Raw genomic sequence first — 25,716 nt, forward strand, 5'->3', positions numbered from 1 at the left:
ATTTATGCTTTGCTGATTTGTTTTCCTCCCTCACTTTAATAATGTAAATATTACACGTTCATTATATTTTATATGGGACAATTCACAACCTCTATAATACTTCAAAAGAAACTATCTCCATTTAACATTTATCCTTAAGGCCAATAATTTCTCTCTGGCTAATATTTAAAGTTGAAACAGTAAACATCAAGGTCATTCATTTTGTTTCTTTTTTAATTTCTGCGAGGCCTTTATTATGTTGAGATATGTTGCTTCTATACCCAATTTCTTGAGAGTTTTTATCATGAAAGGATGTTATATTTTTGTCAAATGGTGTTTTTCTGAATCTATTGAGATGATTATATGATTTTTGTTTTTCATTCTATTAATGTGGTGTAACATATGTATTAATTTATATATGTTGAATCATCCTTGCATCCCAGTGGTAAATCCCATGTGGTCATGGTGAATGATCCTTTTAATGTGTTGTTGAATTTGCTAATATTTTGTTGAGAATTTTTACATCTGTATTTATCAGGGTTATTGGTTTATAGTTTTCTTTTTACGTTCTCCTATCTGGCTTTGGTATCAGGGTAATGCTAGCCTCATAAAAGGAGTTTGGAAGGGTTCCATCCTCTTTAATTTTTTTGGAAAAGTTTGCAAAGAATTGGCATTAATTCTTCTTTAAATATTTGGTAGAATTCACCTATGAAGCCATCTGGTCCTGAACTTTTCTTTGTTGGGAAGTTTTTGATTACTGATACAGTCTCCTTTCTTGTTATTGGTTTGTTCATATTTTCTATTCCTTCATGATTCAGTTTTGGTAGGTTGTATGTTTCTAGGAGTTTATCCATTTCTTCTAGTCTGCTCAGTTTTTTGGTGTTTAATTGTTCACAGTAGTCATGTGTGATTCTTTGTATTTCTGTGGTATCAGTTGTAATGTGTCCTTTATTATTTATTATTTATAATTTCATTTGGGTCCTCTCTCTTTTTTCTTGGTAAGTCTCGATAAAGGTTTGTCAATTTTTATAAATTTATTTATTTAATTTATTTATATTTATTTTTGTCTGCATTGGGTCTTCGTTGCTGCATGCGGACTTTCTCTAGTTGTGGCGAGTGGGGGCTACTTTTCGTTGCAGTGCACAGGCTTCTCATTGTGGTGGCTTCTCTTGTTGCAGGGCACGGGCTCTAGGCACACAGACTTCAGTAGTTGTGGCACGTGGGCTCAGTAGTTGTGGCTCACGGGCTCTAGAGCACAGGCTCAGTAGTTGTGGTGCATGGGCTTAGTTGCTCCGTGGCATGTGAGATCTTCCCAGACCAGGGCTTGAGCCCCGTGTCCCCTGCACTGGCAGGTGGATTCTTAACCACTGTGCCACCAGGAAAGCCCTGGGTTTGTCAATTTTGTTTGTCTTTTAAAAAACCCAGCTCTTAGTTTTGTTGACCTTTTCTGTTTTTTTCTGCTCTCTATTTTATTTCTGCTCTGATCTTAATTCTTTCTTTCCTTCTAACTTTGAGCTTAGTTTATTCTTGTTTTTCTTGTTTCTCGAGGTGAAAGTTAGGTTGTTTATTTGATATATTTCATTTTTCTTAATGTAGCCATTTATCACTACAAACTCTCCTCTTTGCAGTGCTTTTGCTGAATCTCATAAGTTTTGGTATGTTGTGTTTCCATTTTTGTTTGTTTCAATATATTTTTTAATTTCCCTTTTGATTTCATCTTTGACCCATTTGCTGTTCAAGAGTGTAGTGTTTAATCTTAACATACTTGTGAATTTTCCAGTTTTCCTCTTGTTATTTATTTCTAATTTCATTCTATTGTGGTTGGAAAAGATACTTGGTAAAATTTCAGAACAGCACCATTAACACACCATCATTAACACACCACCGTATTACAGTATTAGAGTATTGTGATCTGACTATATACTTGACTTCACCAGTGTGCTGTTAATGTTCATATGTTTTCATGTTACTAGTTAGCATCCTTTTATTTCAGCTTGAAGAACCCTTTTTCAGCAGTTCTTATAGAGATGGTCTGATGGTAATGGATTTCCTCAGCTTTTGTTTGTTTGGGAAAGTCTTTATCTTGCCTTCATTTTTAAACGACAACTTTGCTGGGTGAAATATTCTTGGTTGGCAGTTTCTTTCTTTCAGCACTCTGAATATATCATCCCATTCTCTCCTGGCCTGCCAAGGTCTCTACTGAGAAATCCACTGATAGCTTTATGGGGGTTCCCTTTAATTAGAGACTTTTTTTTTTCTTTTGCTGCATTAGAATTCTTTTGGTCTTTGATTTCAGACAGTTTTGTTATAATGTGTCTTGGAGAAAACAATTTTTATTGTAATCTTTGGGTGATGTATTAACTTCATGAACTTGGATGTCCAAATCTTTCCCTAGGTTTTGGAAGCTCTCAGCCATTATTTCTTTAAATAAGCTTTTTACCTCTTTCTCCCTCAGAATCCAGTGACACATTTTTTTTTTTCTTTTTAATGGTGTTGCATAAGACTTGTAGGCTTGCTTCATTACTTTTATTCTTTTTTATTTTTGTTCCTCTGACCTTTCAAATCATCCGTCTTCAAGTTCACTGATGCTTTCTTCAGCTTAGTCTAGTCTGATATTGAAGCTTTTTACTGAATTCTTCACTTCAGTCGTTGTATTTTTCAGCTGCAAAATTTCTATTTGGTTCTTTCATGTTTTCTTATCTCTTTGTTGAACTTCTCATTTTGTTTTTGTACTGTTTCCTTGATATTGTTCAATTATTTATTGGTGTTCTTTTGTAGCTTTCTGAGCATCTTTAGAACAATTATTTGGAATTTTTTGTCAGGCAATTTTTGAATCTCCATTTCTTTGGAGCCAGTTACTGGAGGTTTACTGTATTTCCTTGGTTAGTCATGTTTCTCTGATTCTTCATGATCCCTCTAGCCTTGTGTAGGTGTCTGCACATTTGAAGAAGCAGTCACCTCCTCCAGACTCTATAGACTGATTTCCATAAAGGAATACTTTCACCTGTGGGTGGGGGCATGCCGGTGCATACTATGACCCCTGAGTCTAGTGGTGCAGGGCATCAAGTGTGGGAGCATGTGATAGCACCAGGTGTTGTGGCTCATTGGCTTAGGGCATTGGGGTCCACAATATCGACTACTGCCTGGTCCTTGGTGAGTGCTGCAGGGGGTCTGAAGATACTATACAGGCTGTTAGAGTTCTAGGGCCCAGGTAAAGCCACGTTAGTGGCTGGAGCCAGTGGTGTGCATACACTCAGCTGCAGAAACCAGCTGCAAGTGCCTGTGTAGTGGTAGAGGCTGTTTGCAAATACACATGTAGTGGTGGGGGCCAGAGCAAGCAGCAAAGGCTGGTGCCAGCTGTGGGTTCGCTCACAGCTGTAGGGGCCCTGGCTGTCAGCATAAACTACTGGCACTGCTGGGTCTTGCCACAAGTGCATGACAGTGGAGGCTGGTGATGGGCCTAAGTCCAGCAGTGTGCAAGTGCACAGCTGGAAGGGCTAGTTCTGCATGCCTGCATGGCAGTGAGGGGTCAACCGTGGGGATCTAGACTGGCATCCTGCACTCGTGCAGCTGCAGAGGCCTGAGACAGCTGCTAGTATAGTTCCTGGGCTCTGGCAGGGGCAGGAGGGCAAGGAAGCAGGGAGGGAATCAGGCAGCTGGTGTCAGGGAACACAAATAACCTGTGGGGCAAAAAGCTGGCAAAATCTGCAGGGTTCATGGCATTTGTTCTGGCCATCGGTTTCTTCAGTGGTAAAGGTGCTGAGATCATAAACAAGGTCACTGGGAACTGTGCTTGCTTACACTCCATTGCTGATATTGGTAGCCCCCGCTTTTCTTCTTTGTTCCCATCACTGTGTATCACAGCTTTGTTGATCCACTTGGTTGGGTGAAACTAAAGCAGGACCTTTCTGTGGTGCTCCAAAAGGCTGGAGCAGCTGGTCACTCACCCCATTCTTCCTTACTCTATGAGGAGAACTGTTTCTAGCTGCGTTGTTCCCTCTTGGCACTGAGCAATGCCAGCTTGGGGGATGGGATGATGCAGGCAAAATGAAGCTGTTTTTCCTTCTGATTTTGTGCAGTTATCCTCAAGTTTTTTGAACCACTGAAATGCTGAAGTTTCTTACATGGACTCCAGAGCTCTCCCAGAGCTGTTTTTGTTTGTGCATAGCTGACTAATTTCTAATTATTGATCTTTGTCGGGAGATGGAGGCTAGGGTCTCCTCCTCTGCCATCTTGGTGATGTCACTCTCCGTGTTTATTCTTACATGATAGTGAATACCTAGACATTTGTAGGTAATTATGTAATTAAATGTCTTTTTTTTTTTTTTAGTGTGTGTGGCCCTATGCAATCCAAACATGACTGAAAATTTGTTGGATACAATCTTTTGCTACATCTATGGAATTAAAATTATTGGATTACTCTGGTGTTTTGGGTTGACCTAAGAGGCAACTCAAGCTGTCATTCTGTCAACTGTGCCATTTAAAAGAGCTTACTAATCCTTAATGTGACCAAGAAAATAGTGATTTCACTCATTACACATAGAAAGAGACTACATCCTTTTCACTAACTTCTCAAGCTAGTTGGTTTTTTTGGTCTACTGCATGAACTATCTTTAACAGGAAATGAGTTGTTTTTCAGAGTACGCTGCACTAACCTCTTCAAGCCACCTGGGCATTGTTTTATGTAATGAAGCAGTAATTTCCAAAATGGTGCAGCAAATCATTAATTCACTAAATGATATCCAATGACTCAAGAGAAAAAAACATAGCTTTCCAAAGATCCTAATTAATTCCCATGGTATAGTTTATATATTAGTAGATTAGCTTTTTATACACCTTTGGATAGGTCATCATTGCATGCCAAAATTTGTCTCCATAAAAATCCCTATAGTGAAAGGATATTGAAAAGAGAAGTTATTATATGTTCAAATTTGAAAACTGCTTTACTGTCATTTTCATTATGATTATGCAGGTTTGTATTAATCTCCTAATTTTACTGTTGAATAAGCTGAGACATAAAGAGGCAAGGTTACTTTTCCAAGTTTATATAGTGACTTGGTAGCAAAACTGGAATTATTTCTGTGGAGTCCCCAGTCCATTACTTTGCTCACTGAATCACTTTGTATTTCTGCTTTGTGTGAGGATTGTTTTACATTAATTAAGGAGCCTGACAATAAACACTCATTTACTCATTTTTGCTTTTTATAATGAAAAAAATGTTGTTGAATTGAATGCAAAAAAAAAAAAAAAGAAGTCTTTACTTTGGCATTCACAGTAGCCCAAAACAGCTGAACTGGATGCTTGTCAAACTTGGCAAGGACTAAAGTCTGACATAGTAAAATCATGCCAAGTTCCATTTGAAATTAAATGTACTGCCAAAGTTATAAGCTACTGAAAACTGGGACTTCACATTAATCTGCCATTCCAATATACTCTACCAGTGTCTCATAAAAATCCTTATTCTAATAAGTAATGTTGATGTTATTATAAAACTTATGTGGTATGGTAAGTGTTAGACTTCCCAGAGAAAAAGACTCTCCTAAGTTTAATCATTTGGAGACTCATTAGATTTCATTTATATTTTATGCTTTCTACTATTGCTTCCCTCCTATGCAGCTTTCTCTTCACATGTATGTTTTGACCCCATTTCCATATTTAAATCTAATTTTACTAGGACTCTTGCTTTCATTTCATTTTTGGGTGAAAAGCTTTAGAAATATACAGGCATTTCTCTCTTTTGAGTAGCTCCATATATGTGTAGGTTTATGGCGTATGCCTTGCTGTCTACAAAAGGCAAAATTTAACAAGGGTCTCCTTCCCCTGAAAGCTTTCTTCTCTTTATTACAGGAAAGAACATATTTTCACTTGAAACTCTCCTTAGAAATGAAAAAGGGCCAATTGAATATAAGCAGTGTATTTGCCAAGAACTTTAAAACCAGAATACACTACTTGTAGATTTCTGGAAAAAATTAAAAGCCTAACATGTAAAGACATGTTAACATAGTGTTGTTCTAATATCAGTTAAATGATTCACAATTAGGTTCTCTGGCTAATGTAGTCAATTACTTAATGACTTAAGCTTCTTAAAGAAGCTTGATTTCCTGCCCCTTTTCCAACCCCCATACTCTAACCTGTTGTCATAAAGCAGATATTGGGAGTCACTGTTGATTATTCATTTCCCTCAATCCTTACACTCCAAACCTTCCAATTCTACTCCTACACGTTTCTTAATTCCTTTCCTTCCTCTCTATTTCTACAGCAATTTCCATTTTCTTAATCAAAATCTCACCTTGATTACTGCAACAGATGTGATCTATTCCTTCTATACACATTTCCCTCCAGTATAATCTTTTCATGCTTCTAGAGTGGTCTTTTAAATAGGAAAAATCTGATTATATCTCTCCTTTGATTAAAATCCTCTCGTAGTCCCTTACTGCTTTCATGATAAAATCAAAACACCTAACTCTGCTGTATGAGACCTTCCACACTCTGGCTGTGGCTTCCACTGTAGATTAGTATCCTGACACTCCTGTATTAAACTTTACACTGTAGCTCCCTGTGGCTCTTGTAGATCCTGTACTATGCTACAGTGAACCTCCAAGCTGTGGTTATGTTGTAAAAGTCCACTTTTAAATTATCCTCCTTTCTTTATCTGATTAATTTATGTACATCTTTCAAGACTGAACAAAAACATTTGTCCTCAAGGATGCCTCCTTCTCTGTTCATCCCCGGCCTTAGTAGGCGCCTCTCTCCCTATGAGTATTTGTATCACTGCACTCAGCACACTAGAAATGTCTTGCACCCTAGCTGCTTCCCTCATTAGATTGTGTGGTCTTTGAGGAAAGGGAATGTTTTATTCAGCTTTGTAAACTTAGTCTCCCCATAGTGCTTGGTACATGGTAGGTACTCAGTATCAGTTTGCTGAATAAATGAATGAATGAACCCATCTTTTTCCTCTGTGTGCTCCCCTCCCTTAAGTTCAATGTTCCTTCAATATTCCTTACCAGACTCAAAACAGAACTTCATGTGCTTCTTTGTGACAATTTATGAAATAAAATTATTAGGAAATAATGAGCTGTATCATAAGCAATAATTATTTTAGAGCAAATTATTTGGTGGGCCCTATTCCGAGCACTTTGCACACATTGTCTCACCTAATCATTACACAGACCCCTGTAAAAGAGGTGCCATTAATAACACCAATTTATAAATGGAAACCAAACTAGAACTTGAGAAGGTTAAGTAGCTTTATCTGATCATCCTCTAGCTAGAAAGAAGCAGAATCCATATTTGATTTCAAGCTATCTAATTATAAAAGCTATTCTCCTAAGAGCTACACTATTCTTATTTTATCCTAAAATCTCCTAGTATCATCTTGCTATTATTAAAACTATTGGTGTCAATACAATTTAGTTAGTTGGAAAAATCACTAAAAAAACACTGACAATAAACCTTTGCGATAATACAAATAACTTTTGTTTTATATATTTTATGATTTTTTTTATAGGGCATGGAGAGGGGACAGTGCTTAAAAGCAACTCGTTTGTTTGTTTCTTGCTTTTTATTCATCTGTTTTGTCGATTTAGACTTTCTTTGTCTTAAGCCTTTGTCCACTCCTCTCCTCAATACTTCTTTAAATGTTAAGCTCAGAACTTGAAAGAGGAAAGAAGCTGTTGAAAGAATCAGAATGGGATCAGTTGCAGTTTTAACATTCTGTTTTTGTCTTTTTGGGGTTTCAACAGCCCTTCCTTCCTCTCATGATGGTTTGCAAGATTACTTTTTAAGCTAGTTATATCACCATGGTGTGTAATAAAAAAAATGTTAGAAGCACTTTTATGACAACAGAATCTTTTTTGTTCCTTTTTGACATTAGCAGCTGTGATTGTTACCAAGAAGCATTGAGAGGAAAGAGGAGGACGACAGCAATGATAAATACTCCCTTGGGGAATGGGGGAGATACACAGCCAATTTAATTCATTTTTAGTGACTCAGGCAGGTCCCTCAGGCTAAAATGGCTGGAAGATAACATGTTCCCTGGGATGGAGTGGAGATGGGGAGAAGGAGGCACGAGACTTCCTCCTCATCATGAAAACTTGCACATGATCTCCAAGAAGGTTTCTTTCTAGCCTTCTGACAGCTATTCTGATATTCCCATGTACGAATCATTCATACAATTCAGGTGAACATTTGTTATACTAATTTTCTACCTTATGCTTAGGATAGAGTTGCCAGATAAATCAAATAAAAATACAGGGCACCCAGTTCAATTTGAATTTCCGATAACAGAGATATATATATATATATATATTTTTTTTTTTTTAGTATTAAATATGTCCCATACAGTACTTATACTAAAAAAAGTATTGTTTATCTGAAATTTAAATTGAACTGGTTGGTCCTGTATTTTGTCTGACAACCTTAGTCCAGGAGCTCTTTCAGTTTATTTATATAGAATTATCATCCGTTTCTGTGAGGATACACAACATATAAGAAGGGGGAATATATACGAGGGATTTGGAATCTGTTTAAATTTTCACAGTTGAATTTTGGGACCTGAATGCAATTGTGAGAGATGGCATTTTACCACTTGGTTTTATTTATTCATAAATTGAAAGATATCAATAGACTTTGCATTTTCTAAGAAGATTGGTCTTGATATGTTTAGTTCCTGACTGATAACATAAAGTAAATCACAAGTTCTATTACATATACAAAATTCAGTGCACCTAGAGAATGGAGCCTACTGAGACTTCATTTTACAAGGAGTGTTGCTAGCTGGGTATTCCCAGATTAACTACCAGGAAAGTGACTTCAAGAGTTAATTGGGGACTTTCCTGGTGGCGCAGTGGTTGAGAATCTGCCTGCTAATGCAGGGGACACGGGTTCGAGCCCTGGTCTGGGAAAATCCCACATGCTGCGGAGCAACTGGGCCCGTGAGCCACAACTGCTGAGCCTGCGCGTCTGGAGCCTGTGCTCCGCAACAAGAGAGGCCGCGATAGTGAGAGGCCCGTGCACCGCGATGAAGAGTGGCCCCTGCTTGCCACAACTAGAGAAAGCCCTCGCATAGAAACGAAGACCCAACATAGCCAAAAATAAAATAAATAAATAAATTAAAATAAAGAGGAAAAAAAAAAAAACAGTTAATTGGACTCAGTCTGTTAAAAATGTACTTTTTAGATCCTAAAAGGGTTTGTTTTATTTTGGTATTTTATGTAAACAACCCGATTATTCTTTGACAACTCTATTCTTTGTAGAACTTAAGCCTGTTTAAACCTTTTGGAGATCTTAATAACTGATAATATTATGGTATGTCTTTACTTACTGCCCATTCAGTAATACACAATTCAACATAAAACAAAACCAAACTATAAAATAACAATGACAACATTGGACAACAATGACAATTTTGGACAACATCCAAAATGTTTATTTTGTCACATTTTTAGAAATACCAAATTATTTCAGATTTGTTCAAAATAATTAATTTGATCACTCCACATTGCTGATGTCCTAAGTGTATACTTTGCTATCAGACAATCCATCCCTGGTATTATTCACATTATGAAATAAACTACTTTTTAAGTAGTTTACAAATGTAAATCAAAATGACTCGGAACAAATTATAAATTATACTTATTTATAACTAAAGTAACTGTTTACTGTTAATTATCTGTGGTAAATTTTTCCTGTGTCTACTTACCTAAACTGGAACTCTAGTTTCCAGAATTCTCTTCCCTGTGGGCATTGGCCGCAAGACATTTTATGCAAGATGTGGAGGGCAGATCTTAAGTTCCGAAGATTGATGTAGGTCCCCAGACACTGTGGAGGCTTGTTCACCTTGTTTCTGATCTTCTAGCTCACACTGATAGAGTGGGGCGACAGGGGACCCTCAGTTTCTTCGGCTCCCACTACATCTCCTGCTTCTTTAAGTTATAGGCCAAGTACAGTGCAGTGACATGTTAAAGGGCGCCTTGCTGTCCTGCAGCCATCATGCCATCAGGGTTGTAGGTGGTGGCAGACAGCCATAAATTCCACTTTGTCCTTGTGTGTTCCTCATGGATTCTGATTTGTCCCTGCAGGTCTCAGCTTTTCCACTTTATTTCCTAACTGCTGGTCTGGCTGAGCTAGAGCTGGCGCAACAGACAATAAGCTGCATAAATTGATCTACCAGCTCACAATGGCTTGAGGTCTAACTCCTATAATATATTAGTATTCAGATCCCTTTTTCTGTGTTTGTTTTTCTGATGGAACTCTGATACCCAGTTCTAATCAGATTATTTGGGGAAATTTAGATGAGGTTTGTTGTTACAATGTCCATTCTAAGTCACCTTCTCCTACCTCTTCCTGGTTCTGCATTTTTTTTTTCCTTCTAGATTCCTAAGCTTCCTGATGATCCATATTTCATGTTACAACAGGACAGTCAGTAGCAAATTGTTACTTTTTTGGATCAGAACTGGATAAAAATAAATAGCAGTCTATTCTAATTTCTCTGTTTGTAGTTGGTATTAAAGAATTTGTTTAAATTCTGGTGTTAACTTTTGCCTCTGAGTGTCTTTTATGGTTCTAGAATTACTTTATCTTGGAATTTTGTTTAAAAACTCACAAAAGTATGATTTAAGAATAATATACATCCCCAATAGAATAAACTACATAATAATTACTCATCACACAATGTGTCTTCACCAAGCTACTGTTAAAAACAAAACTACAGGCCCCAAATGGTATCACTCATGCTAAAGCCCATGTTACAAAACCTAGATTTAATACCTGATCTAATTGCAGTTTCTACCTTTCCCAGAAATGTAATTTTAATCAACCAAGCTGGAATTTTCCGGTCCTCACCAATGAGATAATCTGTCATGTGATCCCTCTCCATCCCCACAGAGGAAGAAGAGGCAGTCTTCATGATAAAATCCTTGTGGTTCCCTTGCCCCTACAAAAGAAGTTGCCCTGGCTCAAAATAACTCTTTTTCTTTTATTAATACCTTCTTTCCCCACCCTCCTTCTGCCTATAAACCCTTCCATTTTGTACAGTGCCTCAAGAGCCCTTCTAGTTGTTAAATGGGATGCTGTCCAATTCCTGAGTCATTTAATAAAGCCAATTAGATCTTCAAATTTCCTCTGTTGAATTTTGGGTTTTAACACTACACTAATAGCTGAGCAATCCAGCAAGAAAATTGTACATTTTCCAGTTAATGTTTTTTTCCAGGAAGAGCTGTTCTTAGTTTTTTTTTTTTTTGCTTTCCTATTCTGGTTCCAGAACTAGAGAAGACCTGTCCCTCACCTTGTAACAGATGCTGCCTGGTCAGGGTATTGTGTGACCTGATTCTTGCCCTTGGTTAGCAGGCAGCAGTGACATAGCGAGCCCTTCAAACTGCTGAGTTCTTCCCTGACTTGACTTTGATGTATCAATGTCTGATTTTAGTTCTTCTACCAGTGGGAGACTCTTCTCTGACTCTAAAATTCTCCTTCAGCTAATAAGAACAGGTTATTCATTGCTGTTTGAATATTCCTTGTTTTTTTTATATATGGGAGTTTAATATATTTGAACTATTAACTTTTTTTTCAGGATTTTTTTCACACATGCACACTTCCATCCCAGCCAGGCTCCTGGTGGCCATTACTCTTAGAAAATTATGTCACAGCAACAGAAAGCAATGAAAAGTGAATTCTTTAGTTTTGAGAGTGTCAAAAGATGAGACAAGAAACTAGATATTTCAGTGGATGCCAGCAAGGACAAATGTACCAAAGAATCAGGTGTTCCAATTTCCCCATTATGCCTTAGAATTGCATAAATCTCTTGAATTTGGATTCAACTTAAAGGAGAGAGGAAATGAAACATGAATATGGACTCTGTGGAACAACTTCTGGTATGGGGGCTGGGAAACCCCATCCGTGTTAGAGTTGCCACACTGCCAACAAGAAGCTATCATCAGGGAATTGATTACTGGCAGGAGAAAGTAGAGAGGGTGTAAAAGGAGTGAAGGAGTAGCACAAGAGGCTGAAAATTAACCTTAACTATTATGTAAATTTGCCTGTCATATATCAAGCTTGAATAGTATAAAATCCTATATTTGCAGGAAGTTAAAAAGTAAAAACAATAAGCAATAAATAAAATTAATACCATTTAATGAGTGTATACCATGTACCAGCTATCCGTTAGATGCTTTACATACATTGCCATTAGTGTTTTCACAGCACTACAAGATATACATCCCCATTTTATAAATGAGGTTGCTGAGTTCACAGAGGTGTTATAACTTGCCTAAGATCACATAGATGACAACTGGCAAACCTAAGATTCTACCAAGGCTTGTCTGAATTCAAAACACATTCCCTGTCTAATGGGGTACTGTTCAAAAACCAATTCTCCTGAAGTGCACATTTTATTTAATCAAAAAGACCTATAATTATTATTCTTGAATTTGTTCAATAAGCATTTATTGAGCACCATCTTCATGTAAGACTTAGGACCGTATCTGAGTTTATAAAAATAGAAAAACCAATACAATAACTGTCCTTAAATTATACTTACAGTTACAGAAAAGCATATAATAACTGTCCTCAAATTACAATTACAGTGCAGTGATGCTTCTTCTTAAAAATATAATCTGTAAATTCAACCGTGGCTGTACTTTATGGATTATATTCTATTGTTCTCAAAAAGAAATTAAGTTGTTTACAGAAAAATAGTAAAAGTATATAATAATATCCTATTGAAATTTAAAATCACAGAAGGAATAAGAAATTTAGGCACAAGACTAATCAAAATACTGCATTCAGATAATTAAACTGGCTCTAGATATTTTTACTACCAGTAGATAAAGATAAGTAATAAAACTATCATAAGATGTATTTTGTGGAATCCATCATCATCATCTGAATTATTTCAGAAAAAAATGAATTTCTAGTGGGTTGTTTGGGTTCAGTTTGCTTTAAAATATAGATGTGGGTTCAAATTAACATTGAATTCTTCCTTTTTTTTTTTGTAATAACAAGTCTAGACTGTAGAGGTCAGCTTGTACAGTTATCTTTTTAGATATTTTTCATACAATTACATTTCTGCAGCACTAAATTGACATATTTAACCCAATCTCAGAATTAACCATCTCTATCCCATTTTCTTAGTCAATTAAAAATAAATATTTAATTTTTTACTGGAATTTACTTAAAAATGTTTACACTTTGCTTTTTCCTTTAAATGCTTATTGGTGAAATAAATATTAACTAGCAGTACTTTTAAAAAAATTTTTTAAATTTTATTTTATTTATTTTTTTATACAGCACGTCCTTATTAGTCATCAATTTTATACACATCAGTGTATACATGTCAATCCCAATCGCCCAATTCAGCACACCACCATCCCCCGCCGCCACGATTTTCCCCCCTTGGTGTCCATACGTTTGTTCTCTACATGTGTGTCTCAACTTCTGCCCTGAAAACCGGTTCATCTGTACCATTTTTCTAGGTTCCACATACATGCGTTAAATATACGATATTTGTTTTTCTCTTTCTGACTTACTTCACTCTGTATGACAGACTCTAGATCCATCCACGTCTCAACAAATGACTCAATTTCGTTCCTTTTTATGGCTGAGTAATATTCCATTGTATATATGTACCATAACTTCTTTATCCATTCATCTGTCGATGGGCATTTAGGTTGCTTCCATGACCTGGCTATTGTAAATAGTGCTGCAACGAACATTGGGGTGCATGTGTCTTTTTGAATTATGGTTTTCTCTGGGTATATGCCTAGTAGTGGGATTGCTGGATCATATGGTAATTCTATTTTTAGCTTTTTAAGGAACCTCCATACTGTTCTCCATAGTGGCTGGATCAATTTACATTCCCACCAACAGTGCAAGAGAGGGTTCCCTTTTCTCCACACCATCTCCAGCATTTGTTGTTTGTAGATTTTCTGATGAGGCCTATTCTAAGTGGTGTGAGGTGATACCTCATTGTAGTTTTCATTTGCATTTCTCTAATAATTAGTGATGTTGAGCAGCTTTTCATGTGCTTCTTGGCCATCTGTATGTCTTCTTTGGAGAAATGTCTATTTAGGTCTTCTGCCCATTTTTGGATTGGGTTGTTTGTTTCTTTAATATTGAGTTGCATGAGCTGTTTATATATTTTGGAGATTCATCCTTTGTCCGTTGATTTGTTTGCAAATATTTTCTCCCATTCTGAGGGTTGTCTTTTTGTCTTGTTTATGGTTTCCTTTGCTGTGCAAAAGCTTTGAAGTTTCATTAGGTCCCATTTGTTTATTTTTGTTTTTATTTCCATTACTGTAGGAGGTGGATCAAAAAAGGTCTTGCTGTGATTTATGTCAGAGAGTGTTCTTCCTATGTTTTCCTCAAAGAGTTTTATAGTGTCCGGCCTTACATTTAGGTCTCGAATCCATTTTGAGTTTGTTTTTGTGTATGGTGTTAGGGAGTGTTCTAATTTCATTCTTTTACATGCAGCTGTCCAGTTTTCCCAGCACCACTTATTGAAGAGACTGTCTTTTCTCCATTGTATGTCCTTGCCTCCTTTGTCATAGATTAGTTGACCATAGGTGCATGGGTTTATCTCTGGGCTTTCTATCTTGTTCCATTGATCTATATTTCTGTTTTTGTGCCAGTACCATATCATCTTGATTACTGTAGCTTTGTAGTATAGTCTGAAGTCAGGGAGTCTGATTCCTCCAGCTCCGTTTTTTTCCCTTAAGACTGCTTTGGCTTATTCGGGGTCTTTTGTGTCTCCATACAAATTTTAAGATTTTTTGTTCTAGTTCTGTAAAAAATGCCATTGGTAATTTGATAGGGATTGCATTGAATCTGTAGATTGCTTTGGGTAGTAGAGTCATTTTCACAATGTTGATTCTTCCAATCCAAGAACATGGTATATCTCTCCATCTGTTTGTATCATCTTTAATTTCTTTCATCAGTGTCTTATAGTTTTTTGCATACAAGTCTTTTGTCTCCTTAGGTAGGTTTATTCCTAGGTATTTTATTCTTTTTGTTGCAATGGTAAATGGGAGTGTTTCCATAATTTCTCTTTCAGATTTTTCGTCATTAGTGTATAGGAATGCAAGAGATTTCTGTGCATTAATTTTGTATCCTGCAACTTTACCAAATTCATTGATTAGCTCTAGTAGTTTTCTGGTGGCATCTTTAGGATTCTCTGTGTATAGCATCATGTGATCTGCAAACAGTGACAGTTTTACTTCTTCTTTTCCAATTTGTATTCCTTTTATTTCTTTTTTCTTCTCTGATTGCCGTGGCTAGGACTTCCAAAACTATGTTGAATAATAGTGGTGAGAGTGGACATCCTTGTCTTGTTCCTGATCTTAGAGGAAATGCTTTCAGTTTTTCACCATTGAGAATGATGTTTGATATGGGTTTGTCATATATGGCCTTTATTATGTTGAGGTAGGTTCCCTCTATGCCCACTTTCTGGAGGGTTTTTATCATAAATGGGTGTTGAATTTTGTCAAAAGCTTTTTCTGTATCTATTGAGATAATCATCTGGTTTTTGTTTTTCAGTTTCTTTCCTTCTACTAACTTTGGGTTTTGTTTGTTCTTCTTTCTCTAGTTTCTTTAGGTGTATGGTTAGATTGTTTATTTGAGACTTTTCTTGTTTCTTGAGGTAGGCTTGTATAGCTATAAACTTCCCTCTTAGAATTGCTTTTGCTGCATCCCATAGGTGTTGGATCGTCATGTTTTCATTGTCATTTGTCTCTAGGTATTTTTTGATTTCCTCTTTGATTTCTTCAGTGATCTCTTGGTTATTTAGTAACGTATTGTTTAGCCTCCATCTGTTTGTGTTTTTTACGTTTTTTTCCCTGTAATTCATTTCTAATCTCATAGCGTTGTGGTCAGAAAAGATGCTTGATATGATTTCAATTTTCTTAAATTTACCGAGGCTTGATTTGTGACCCAAGATGTGATCTATCCTGGAGAATGTTCCATGCGCACTTGAGAAGAAAGTGTAATCTGCTGTTCTTGGATGGAATGTCCTATAAATATCAATTAAATCTATCTGGTCTATTGTATCATTTAAAGCTTCTGTTTCCTTATTTATTTTCATTTTGGATGATCTGTCCATTGGTGTAAGTGAGGTGTTAAAGTCCCCCACTATTATTGTGTTACTGTCGATTTTCTCTTTTATAGCTGTTAGCAGCTGCCTTATGTATTGAGGTGCTCCTATGTTGGGTGCATATATATTTATAATTGTTATATCTTTTTCTTGGATTGATCCCCTGATCATTATGTATTGTCCTTCCTTGTCTGCGTTGTAACATTCTTTATATTAAAGTCTATTTTATCTGATATGAGTGTAGCTACTCCAGCTTTCTTTTGATTTCCATTTGCATGGAATATGTTTTTCCATCCCCTCACTTTCAGTCTGTATGTGTCCCTAGGTCTGAAGTGGGTCTCTTGTAGACAGCATATGTATGGGTCTTGTTTTTGTATCCATTCAGCAAGCCTGTGTCTTTTGGTTGGAGCATTTAATCATCCATATCTCCACTTCATTTAGTTGTTTTTCTGGGGTTTTATCTTGTTCCTTCATCTGGTACATAGCTGTCTGCTTTTTCATCTTGTCTATCTTTCTGTGAATGTGGTTTTTGTTCCACAGGCTGCAGGATTGTAGTTCTTCTTGCTTCTCTGTATCCTGTTTCTTGAGGGCATCTTGCAGAAGCTGTGTGATTCAGGTCCATTTAATGTCTTTGAGACTTGTTGCCCTCCTGCTAGTGTTGGAGGGTCTCCTGCAGAGGCAGGGGGTGGCTGTGCCTCACCATGAAGACAAGGAAACTGGCAGCAGAAGTTCTGGGAAGTACTCCTTGGTGTGAGCCCTCCCAGAGTCTGCCATTATCTCCACCAAAGATAACTAGCAGTACTTCTAATAGAGATTTTATAATTTGGATTTAAACTGAGTGCTTAGTTGAATCCATTTACAGTAGCTAAGGATTGATCAGTGATGAAACCTGTCCCAAAGCTGATTACCTGAAGAAAAGCACGCATGGATTCTTATTACTGCATAGCAGGCCTGCGTGGGCTTTTTTCTTTTTTTTTTAACACTGCTCCCTCCCAGTCTTTTGTAAGGCCATTTTCTAAACTTATTTCTGCGTGTAGTCTCGACTTAAATTTGTATAATACTAAAATCATGAGAACACTCTATCTAAACAGCAACAACAAGAGTCTCTTGTGGTATGCATTTGATGAAGTTGTAAAATGTTAAAGAAAAATATTTCACATGAGAAATTTTTATTAAGTTTTATAATGGTATAACTATTACTGAACCCAGGTTCAGCTGCTTGAGCTCAGAAGCCAATAATTCACGAGGCAAGTGTCAGTAGAAAGGAAAGTTGCTTTAATCATAAAATCCGGCAATCGGGGGAGATGATGGACTCGTGTCCAGAGACCAACTCTGATGATTCTGCTCAGCCATGACAGTTTTCAAAGGGAAAAATGGAGTTGGGGAAAGAATCTCAGTGAATCATCGAGGCAGGAGGTTGGGTTCTGCATCATTCTCCGATGCGAGCAGACTGGCTGACTCTCTCTTCAGATGTTATCTTGCCTGAGTGATCTGCCTGCAGGATTGCTAAGGGGAGCTGTTGGGAGTAGAACTGGTCATTTTTTTAAACCACTTAATTCTTCATTCTTCTTTTTGTCCAGGAAAAGAATCAACAGGTTAGGCAAGGCATGGTGTGCATTCAGGAGAGCATAAATCAGGAGTTAGGTTAAATTGTTTAGTGATCTCATTCCTATAATTAGGTTCTTTGAAGGTTAGAGGGGAACAGAAATGGGCAAACAGGAAAGGGTCAGAATAGCTGCTTTCAATTCCCAACTATCAAACATCATTCCATTTCTATAGGGTTAGGGGTGAAGATCCATCTTCTGTAACTTCTTCAGGCTGACATTCTCAGAGTGGACGATGTCAACATGGGTCTGTAGCATCTCTTTGCTGACAATTTCAGTTGCCCTCTTACGTATCTGGGCAGAGCAAGCTACAATTAGTTTGATACCCACAAAGATATAGATTATTATGAGCAATGTTAATCCCATTCTTTTGAATCAGTTCTTGGAATTGTGCTAGCCATAGATTCAGTATTGCTCAAGTTGGAGCAGCTTGTGTCATGGCTGCAGTCTGGTCATCATACAGTTAGCTTTTTTTTTTTTCCTCCCCTCTGGTGGCAGTTATAGTATCTGTAAAACGACTCAGGAATGTGCATCAGACAGTGAGTCTGCTGCTTGGTTTTGTACTTGGGGTGTAGGGTAGGGGGCTGCAGTGTTCTGCTCGGTTCCATAATTTTAAAAAATAAACATAATCACACAAGAAAAAAAAAATAACATAGCTAAGGCTAGAAAATGTCATAGAATGACAGAAATATCAAAATATTAGAGAGGAACTAAAAAGAGAAATAATGTAACCTCATGAGGGAATAATCTAAGGATAGAATTGTTTAACCTGCTTTTTATGTAATATTAACAAAAATAAAAAAGATTATTAACATAATCTTTTGGAATTTTTTAAAAATGAAAGCACTGAAAGTATTAAGAGAGTACAATGCTAACAGTATGTTAAGATTCCTCTACAATTAGCAGGATTCTTTGTCATTTCATCAGAGCTGAAATAATCCCTCACAGGACGGTTAAACTCATGTCAGCAGTGGTGCTGGGTGGGGGGCAGGGGGTGTGTTCCTGTAATCAGAATCCTATATAAATGTTAAACAGGGGCATCAAGCTTACAAGACCATGGCATCAGCTGATTCATCGGAGTGTTCATCCTATAGAAACACTGTGAATTATAAAAGTTATTTCAATACCTCTTTGATTTTAGCCCAAATTACTAATTGTGAGAGGCGACACATTGTCTGCTGCACAGCCATAAACACTGAGGTGAACCAGAGCAATAAAAAGAGACAGGGCAGTCCTGTTGTGAGAGTTCTTGCCTCGGAGTTGGAAATTACTCCACAGATTTGCTGCGCCACTTTAAATCATCCACCTATCTCTCTTCATCTTGGCTTCTTAGTAGTTAAAATTATGAGAACATTGACTTTATCACCTCTGTTGGAAAGAGTCGCTAATAAAGTCACAGTAAAGTTCTCGAAAAACATTGAGTGCTTAAATCATACACAGAGATGATTTTTTAATCTCCTTACATAATAGTGTTTTTAGTCATAGTGTTTTGAAACCATAGTAAAAATAAGTGTTGGATAAATGACTTCTATAGGATGTTTTCCTCTATTAGAAAATGAAAAGCCCAAGTGGCTTGAAGAATGAGACTCTCTTATCTCACATAACTGGCTGTCTGAAGAAAAAGGGGCTGGAGGGTTGATTAATTCAGTGGCTCAATGATTCATCAAAGATATGGCCACATTTATCTTTTTTCTTTGTCAATTTCAGCATATTTTTCTACTCACAAAACAGTGGCTATAGTTCTAGGTATCACCTGCAGATACAACTAAAGAGAACAGAAAGAAAAGCATCATTTTTCTTTTGTTTATCTCTTCTTAAAAATTAAACATTCCCAGATGCCTGACACTGCATCCCCTCAGTCCCTTCACATCTCTCTGACCTCCTCTAAGACATTCTCATACAAAAAGAGTGGGACAATATGATTGAAGTAGTCTACTTAGGTCTCACTTGGGTCAAGTAGAGGTGGGGTATCACAATACTGAGTTATGCCGACACTCCCTTTTCCTCTCCTGCACTACCATGCTGTGGACTATTGTTAGTGTCCCCGCAACTTCATGGTCTTGAATCATAATTAGGCCTTAAGCGCTACAGAAATTCTTCTAGTTCCCTATTTGAAATATTAGATTCTTTCAAAAATATTGATGTCCACACTCTATGGGCATCCTAGGGTTTTCTTACTCTGCCTTTTCTGTGATCCAGCGTAGTCTCCACTCTTAACGCTAGATATCGTTTGCTTGAGTCTCCTCATGGGTAATGGTGTGTCTCACCATTGCCGTAGCTCATAGCCCAACTGATTTTGTATACTTTCACCTTCGTCAAGGGCAAAGTTTTTCCTTAATTGTGTTTTCCCACAATTTCCCCTGACCCTATTATTCAGGAGGTTCCAGGGGTCTAAGCTTGTTGGATGGTGGATGGTCCACAGATGGTAGATTAGCATGTTTCATATTTGATCTCAGCTCAGAATCACTGAGTTCTTCATACTCCTTTCCCAGGAATTTGAGAAGAAAAAAAAAAAAGTTTTTTTCTTTCAGTCACTTCAATGGCCTGAAGTCCCAATATAAAACATTCTCTCAAGTCCTGGTTACCTTTTCTTTACTCCAGACTCAATCCTATCTTATAGCTGTGAAAAAAAAAGGCAAAACAAAAAAACTCACACTGTAAGCATGCATCCAAAGCCTTTTGGCCTGTGGCTTTTTAAAATTTCTGCTGCAGGCTGGAGGAGGTGAAAGTAGCCACTGGGACACTCATGAGACAGAGAGAGGGAATAACAAATTAGTAACTCATGTTATAATTCTGCCACATGGGTGAAATATAAAATTTCAAATTCTCTCAAGATTTTAGGTCCTCCTCAGAAACCCATCGCCTTATTTATGCTTCCTCCTCTGAACATGTAATATTTTTATCATCACTGGCTCTTTTGCATCAGCATGTTATTCAAAGAACTCATGTTTTACTTTCTGTATCAGAAAACCACAATAATACTGCCGCAACAAACTGCCCATAGCCCATTTAACTATTATATGTCTTCCCAAGTTAAACGTGCAAATATTTTTGCAGGGTTGTCCACAGTAACTGCTTTTACTTTTCTACTTTTAGTTCTTAAAATCAAAAACCTGAAGTCTGATTTATACCCTCACTATTTTCACTGAACATGCTCTAGTGAAGATAATAGATCACATTTAGTTGCTACATCCAATCATATATTGATGGTCAGCTCTTTTTAAAATTAGGCAAACCTTACTAAGGCTCTTTCTTCTTTGCCTCTCACCGTATCATGTTCTCCTTGTCTTCCTCCAGCATATCTGGATATCATGGGTACACTCCCCTGCCCATTCCTTAAGAGTATATCTTCTTTAGAGCTTCATTCTTTACCCTCTTTCTCTTGTACTTCTTCCTTTGGTGCCTGTCTTAGCTTGATCGAGCTGCTGTAGTAAAAATATAAACTGAGTGGCTTATAAACAACAGACATTTATTTCTCACAGTTCTGGAGGCTGGGAAGTCCAGGATCAAGGTGCCGACAGATCTAGCGTCTGGTGAGAACCCTCTTCCTAGATGGCTATCTTTTCACTATGTCCTCACATGGCGGAAAGGGCAAGGGATTTCTCTGGGTCTCTTCTCTAAGGGCACTAATCCTGTTTATGAAGGCTCTACCCTCAGAACATAATCACCTCCCAAAGGCCCCAACTCCTCATATCGTTACTTTCAGGGTTAGGACTTCAAATTATGAATTTGGGAGGAACACAGACACTCAGTCTGCAGCAGTACTCTCTTGCAGTTCCAGGATTTCATATTTCATGAAATCATATTTATAGCTACATATTAACCTATTCCTTTGAGCACTAGCTCCGCATATTCACCTGCCTATGGAACTTTCTTTGTGAAAGAACTAGGAATAATCGGGACATAGCGTAGCACAAGAAGTCCCTATATATTACCTTTTGTTGTTTTCCACTAGTTGTCAATCTAGTTTCCAAATAATCTGAAGTCTTTAACAATAATAAAATTCACTGGTATCTCTACTCACCAGTAAGAGACAATGGTGCTTGACCCAGTCATTTACAAGAATCACAGTAGCAGCCATCCTAAACATTAGTGACAAGTTAAGGATACATACAGTTTACAACAAAATCATATTGAAGTATTAAATTTGAAGTAGTGGTGTGGATATGATGTAATAAATAGAATCTTGACAACTTTTTCTATGAAATACTTTCCAAAAAAGAGGCAAAACTTGGCCTAACTTGATTATGTTTTGAATTTCAACATGGACCATCCAAAGAGAGACAGAACTACACATTGAGCTGGGAAAAAACCCTGTCTTGATTTCCACCAGGTATTAAGAGGTCTTCTCAGAGATTTATCATGGGAATTCCCATTTAGTAAACAAAGGCTGAGAAGGCAGGCTTCAGCTGCACCAGGAAGGGCACTCTTTAATTGGTTTGCATGATTATCTCAGTGCCATAGTTTCCAAACCAAGGTATGCTTAGAAAATAACTGGTAAGTTTTCTGGTTTCTATGGCAAATTTACTGAAAACAAAAACTTGTACTTAAAAAAAGACCCCTTTCAGATTTCCGATGATGCTTGTCCTTCAGCGTTTCTTTGGCAACCATTTTGTTCAACATATTTTTACAGTATTATGCCTGGGACATATATTTTCCCCTGAAATCTTGCAAATATCATGCAGCTGGATGACGGAGACCACTATAAATGCCACTTCACATAGCCCAGTGGTCTCTATCTTAGCATTTTCTCAGTCATTTTTCTGTGTTTTCTATATGAGTGAATAGTAGCTGGCATTATTTTTTCAGTTGCCTAAGACAGAAATTTGGAATTGCCTATGATACTTCACTTAATTGATACATTAAATCAACTACCCAATGTTATTTAACTTTCACATCAGTAATGTGTATTTATTCCACTCTTTCTCCTCTTCCACTTCCCTTCACCATTATCTTTCCTTTTGGTTTACATAAATGTCTTATTAAATCATCCCTATTCTTGTGCATTTGAACACCCAGCTTCATTCTCCCCACTGTGCAATAATATTGTCAACCTCTTGATTAATGGGTCCATATAAACCCATTGTCTCAAGATATAATCCAAAAATTTTCAAATGATCTTTCCAGTAAGACCCTTAATGGTTTAAAGATTTCAGTAGTAGAATGAAATTCTTTTGTGAGTCTTTTTTTTTTTATCTTATGGTTTTATTTTTTGTTAATATGATTATCACAGCAGACATAAGATAGAGATAGTGGATGTGACATAAGTTCTGTTACACTTGTTTGAAAAGACCATCCTAATCCAGGTTGGTCATTTACTATTCATATAAAACAAATATCTACTGTGTCTATGCCGTATTACAATTAATTTTTGAGGGGAAAGTAATTATGAAGAAAAACAGAAAAGTAAACCACGATAAATGGGACCACTATAAATTGTAAAAGTGTGATTAAGATGATTTTGAAATGTATTTAAAATTGCAAGCATAGTCATGTTACTGTGTCTGTTTTAGGAAGCAAGGTCCTTAACTGCCAGGAATAAGTCTTTAAAATTACCGTTTGAGTTTTCTCAGGTTCTCTCTTACCCTCTACTGCTGTCCTTAGTTATGTCATGCCTGTGCCATGGGGGCTGAGGGGTCTCAGTTAACATCATGGGCTTTTAATTAAATGGTGGAATTCACAGTAAGTACGATTTATCACGGACACTACCAGAAGTGGGTTCTGACTGTGGTGGTGAAAAATATTGGGTTGGCCAAAATGTTCGTTCGGGTTTTTCTGTAAGATGTTATGGAAGAATGCGAACGAACTTTTTGGCCAGTCCAGTAAAAGGAGTGCCTCCTTAAGCGAACTTTCCTTGAAGTGGCCACAGCCCTAGGATATCATTATCCTGGTGTGTGTGTGTGTGTGTGTGTGTGTGTGTGTGTGTGTCTGTGTGTGTGTGTGTGTGTGTGGCCACTGCCAGTGTTAGTACTGATGATACTAAATATGAAGCTTATAGAGACAGAGGTCACAGAGAGATAAGAATGTCTCTCTCTTGCTCTGTTTCTAGGTGCAGATGATAAAGAGAGATAATGAGGCATCTTGATCTCTTGGTTGACCACCTGCCTGTCCTTTTGTATCACATTCATCCATGTGTTCACAGTACAGTCTATAACGTGACAACGTGCCTATCTTCTTCCAGGGTAAGAAAAAGAAGAGGAAGAGAGAGAAACTACAGGAATCTACATCAGGTAGGCACCATGTGACTTTCCAACCGATTCTCATGTTTCTGACAAACACCTTTTAAAAGGTAGAAAGTGTGCATCTTTCTACACACTGCTTTATTCTTCAACTATAACGTGTGATTCTTGAACTCTGCTTTTCTTCCTGCAATTCTTTAAAAGATTTTCATGAGGTATGTGGTATTAATAGTTTTAAAGAAGTCAATTTCCTGACCCTCAAATTCCATATGTATTCTTTACTAACTTCATGTAAATTTTTCTTTTTCACCTTCCATGTCATAATTTCTCTTTCCCTACTTTATAGAAAAAGATGCATATAATTCACTCACCTAGAATTTTATCATGGTGCATTCCTTAGTTGTATAAAATGTTTTAGGGCACCTAAAAAAGGAAGATTTTTTTCCCATCAGAGGCCTTACTGCCTCTTCTTATCTCAGACATATTGCTGTGACAGCAATTAAGCTTATTGCTATGCAGCAGAAGCTTAGAAATGAGTTGTTTTGGCAGTTGTTTGGATGCTCTGAAACCACATGTGCTCTTAGAGTGTGTGGGCAGGGAGAGTGATGGTAATATTCTTTTAAGGATCCTACGTCTTTCATCCACTGACTTGCAAAAAAGGCAGAGATCTTATGGGGAGAGTTTGATGAGGCAAATCAAGAGGAGTATTTGCTTCAAAAAATTAAATGAAAAAATGGCCTTTCTCTCATCTATCATATGTATGCAATTTATCTTGAATATATTCATGCCCCTTAATTGGAAAGGAAAGTACCTTCAAGTAGACCAAGAGGTACATGCCGTTGACATTGATATATTTCAAAATAACTGGAATGTTTTCAGGGACTACTAGAATTTTCACATTACACTGGAGAAGATCCACAGACTAAAATGTTAATACGGTTTCTTGTCAACTCAGTGTGCGTTTTACAAGTAGTCAATGTCCTGAATTGTGGAACACCCACTTCTGTAAGGCTGGGAACTAGGTTTTCAGGAAATCCCTTCATGATATGTTTAAGTGTAAGAGTGGCCAAAAGAGGAACCTGTGCACAATTGTGAAGGCTGAAGTGAAGGAGACACTATTGCTCTTGGAAAGTTGTCAGCCTGACAAGGTGACAGAAAGACGCCCCACCTTGTCCTTGCTCTCCTCTGCTCTGCATCTCCCCCACTGGCTCCGCTGACCACCAGCAGCCTAGCCCAACTCGAGGTGCCTGGACCCGGCAGCCCAGGGAGCTACTGCACAGAAGCAGCAGTTTCCTGAGATGGCAGCTTCTATGGTTGTCTCCATCAGTTGCCCCTTCCCAGTATCACTCAGGCAGTCAGACATCTCAGGTTCTTGGATTTTCCAGCAAGCTTGGAGCTGCCCACTTCAGTGCTTCAGGAGGACTGGTTAGTGACAGTTTCTCTAATCTTCATCTTCTGACTCTTGTCTTCCAGACGTTCATTTTCCATATTCCTCCCACATTCATGTAAGGTTTAATTCCTAATTTCCTTATTCTGATATTCCTTCTAGAGCCTCTATTTCCGTATTGAACCCTCACTGATACAGTCAGCTAAAAGCCTATTTTATCAAGCATATCATGAAATCTTGTTTCAGTATTAGTTAGTCATCATTTTATTAGCCTTAATAAGTGATTAATATTAGACTTAAATGATTAATATTTTCTTATACCTATTATCAAAAATAAAGTTATATATTAGATGTTGGATGGGTTACTTTTAAGAGTATATACATTTCTGTTTTATTAAGCATATGGGGAAAGACTAGTCATGATAATAATAACATTAATGAAATTAATTATGAACATTATACACGGTTCCTATTTAATTTTTCTTT

The 25,716-nt window shown here is 37.2% G+C and overlaps 1 protein-coding gene across 1 annotated transcript in view; it reads left to right on the forward strand.

Annotated features, from left to right (window-relative positions):
• The window catches only part of LOC309630376 (uncharacterized protein), a gene marked incomplete at its 5' end in the record, with an annotated part of 1,321,579 nt that overhangs the window by 750,760 nt on the left and 545,103 nt on the right, over positions 1-25,716 (forward strand). The window contains one exon of the mRNA XM_082395555.1: positions 23,846-23,894. The remainder of the gene's footprint in view (positions 1-23,845; positions 23,895-25,716) is intronic.

The sequence above is a fragment of the Balaenoptera borealis genome (genome assembly GCF_965194805.1).
Source record: "Balaenoptera borealis genome assembly, chromosome: 1".
Taxonomy (NCBI): Eukaryota; Metazoa; Chordata; class Mammalia; order Artiodactyla; family Balaenopteridae; genus Balaenoptera; species Balaenoptera borealis.